This window comes from Etheostoma spectabile, chromosome 5 (genome assembly GCF_008692095.1).
Source record: "Etheostoma spectabile isolate EspeVRDwgs_2016 chromosome 5, UIUC_Espe_1.0, whole genome shotgun sequence".
Classification (NCBI taxonomy): Eukaryota; Metazoa; Chordata; class Actinopteri; order Perciformes; family Percidae; genus Etheostoma; species Etheostoma spectabile.
The window spans coordinates 14913211-14916209 of NC_045737.1; the positions used below are offsets into that span (position 1 = coordinate 14913211).

A 2999-nucleotide genomic window follows, 5' to 3' on the forward strand; every position below is an offset into this window, starting at 1 on the left:
TATTTCATTGTCTATAGTTTCTGGAAATGCCAGGGGGTTAAGAAATATTACTAAACGTAAAGCGTTGTTTTTCTTTGCTGAACACAGATTTATCGTTTTGTCAGAAATCTCATTCAACTTCAAGTGATATCAATTTTTAGAGAACTCAGTGGGGTAATGAGTTCTGGTTTTCTCACTGCTCAGAAAGATCTGCTGGTGTCCTAACGATGAAGCAAAGGTATCACGGTGACGTTCTACACACAGATCCAGATCCAAAAGGGCATTTTGATTTGCCAAGTGATTTGTTACAACAAGATTGTTTTAATTGTCACAATTCTAATCTAGAAAACATCTAACTATTTGATGACATAGAGAATAGATTCAAACATTGGTAAGCAAAGTTTCCAAACTCTAATATTTTGCTTGGAGGAGACCTTAATGTTACTTTAAATTCCCAGATTTAAAGTAACGTGTGAGTGGTAGAAATACATACTTTAAGCTTTTAATGGAAAGATGTGATTTAACTGACACATGGAGAGTTAAATTCCCAGATGTTTTATTCTTCCGCTGGAGTAATAAAGACAAAACTAGGCTTTCCCGTATAGACTTTTGGCTAGTGTCAAAAAGTATTAAAGAGCAAGATGTGTCAGTAAATATTCTTCCCTTTCCCTCCAAGCAATCATAAAGCAATTTACATTTTTATTAAATTTTTTCCCTCAGGTGGTTGCAAAGCAAATTATTGGAAATTAAATAACTCCCTTCTTAAAGTTGAGGAGGCTAAACAGAAAATCCACCAGTTGATAAAAAACTTTTTTTTAACAAAGCTGAGATGGAAAATTAATTTCATGTTAACTGGGATTTATTTAAATATGAATCAGCTAGATATTTTAGGAAGCTGGGTAGCAATATTGCTAAAATGTTTAATTTGCAAGAGAACCTGGATAAAATATATAAGAGGAATGCGGAAGGAGCCTTTATAAGGTCTCGGAAGCAGTGGTTAGAAGAACAGAATTCTTCATATTTCTTCAAACTGGAAAAGTACCATGCAAAAGTTACTATCATTCATGAGTTCAACATTGACAACTCTACAACTGATGATCAACAGTTAATATCCAACTTTTGCTTCTCATTTTACACAAAGCTATATACTTCAGAATATTCAATAAATGTTCTTCCTTAAAATACAGGGGGCATAAGTATACACATCCCTTTTTAAAGGCCAGTTATTTAATGGATCAGGATACTATGCATCCTGATAAAGTTTCCTTAGCCTTTGGAATTATGTATTTAATTTTTGAATTAAGGCATTAACATCAATTTCCAAAAGATTTTTTTAGTCCTCTTTTTAATCAACTTTAGCATGGGTGTGTAAACTTATTCAAGCCACTGTAATTCATGCTTCCTTCATATATATGTACATTTATCTAAGTGAAAAATGCTGAAGGCTCCTGTCTCCACTCTTGGACATATTCACAAGACTTACTCTATCTCTATGTCCATCTTGAAATGCAAAAGAAAGGCTTCTATATATGTTGCTCCCGGGACTAGGAATTTATTGCTACACACAGATCTTGGTCTAGTGGAGCTGGTCTTATTAAATGTTTTAAAAAGTTGGTTGAACGTGTTGCAGAAGGGTACATCAGGTAGGAAATGAAATGCTTTGACTGAGCTATTTGCCCCTGTGTGACCCCGGATACAAATACCTGAGTCTTCTTTTTGTTGTTGGTATGATTGTGGTGTGATTTGAAATTGTATTGTCTTTTATCTATCCATCTATTTATATGGATAGATAGAAAACAGACAATACAATTTCAAATCATGCCACACACACACACACACAAACGAGTGAGCACAACATCAATTAATTACACACACACATCCATATATATCTGTGTGTGTGTAATTAATTGATGTTGTGCTCACTCGTTTGTAGCATGTGAACATTGCAGAAATAAGAGATTTCACATGGTTCCCTCCCTGTAAACACGTATGAACCACACTGTGCAGCTACTGTGATGAAACTCGAAATAAAAAGTAATTCTTAAGTAATATTTTAAGATATATCTTCAGTTTTATTGCACCTTGGGATAAGCTGGCACATGTCATCTTCATTTGCTTCAATAACTTAAAATTGGCAAAACTGATTGACTTATGTTAAAAAGTGCTATTTATGTGACAAGTACATTAAACATCACAAACGAAGTGGTATTTGAAAGTAAAATCAATAGTTTTTTTTGGGTTAATATGCTACTTATACCCTACCTATAACTTAATACCATCATCATCATCATCATCATCATCACCACCACCATGAGCCAAACTGCAATTAAAATGAGTAAAAAAACATTTGCATAGATAAATAAATAATAAATAACACTGAATAAAGTAGTGTTGTGTAAACAGATATTTTTTTACAACATGCAATCAAAAGAAAATGCACAGCCAACCGTACTGAATATAATAAGCTTTATGTATCCCACATCATTTGCATCAAGCCAGTAGAAGTACTATACTAGCCACAAGGGACTACCAGCTTTTTCAGGCACAGCTGAGGGGATGATGCAGGGATGCCCTCTGCTGGAAGGAGCTTCTCTGCGTGTGTCAGGGCGCTGTCCGGAGGAGCAGCTCCTGTGGAGGTTTAGGGAAGAATATCTTTTTGTCACGATAGCAACGGGCCTCTTTAGTTGCCATCAGTTCAGCCTGTTGACGGTGTGCAGGGGCCTCTGGGTTGACAATGTGGATTACTGGGGTTGCCATCTTCACTTTTAGATACTGAAATACACTTAGACACAGTAACAGCACAACTTTATTTTTAAATTATTTACGTATTAAGTTAATAAGACAACAATGCATGTTACAAAAGGTCACTTATCAGAGCAGGATGACAACTGCTTAACCCTGATTAAAGCTCTTCAGATGAAGATAACTTTGAGGTGGAAGTCAGATAACTTCTGAAGTTGACATTTTATCCACTTTTCAGCCCATTTCCCTCTGGCAAAGTTTGTATGCCATATCTCATA

The 2999-nt window shown here is 35.2% G+C and overlaps 1 long non-coding RNA gene across 1 annotated transcript in view; it reads right to left on the reverse strand.

The window, feature by feature from the left end:
- Positions 1 to 2428: 2428 nt before the first annotated feature.
- LOC116690336 (uncharacterized) overlaps positions 2429 to 2999 on the reverse strand; it is a 1203-nt gene continuing 632 nt past the window's right edge. The window contains exon 2 of the long non-coding RNA XR_004332235.1: positions 2429 to 2761. This is a non-coding gene — a long non-coding RNA (uncharacterized LOC116690336). The remainder of the gene's footprint in view (positions 2762 to 2999) is intronic.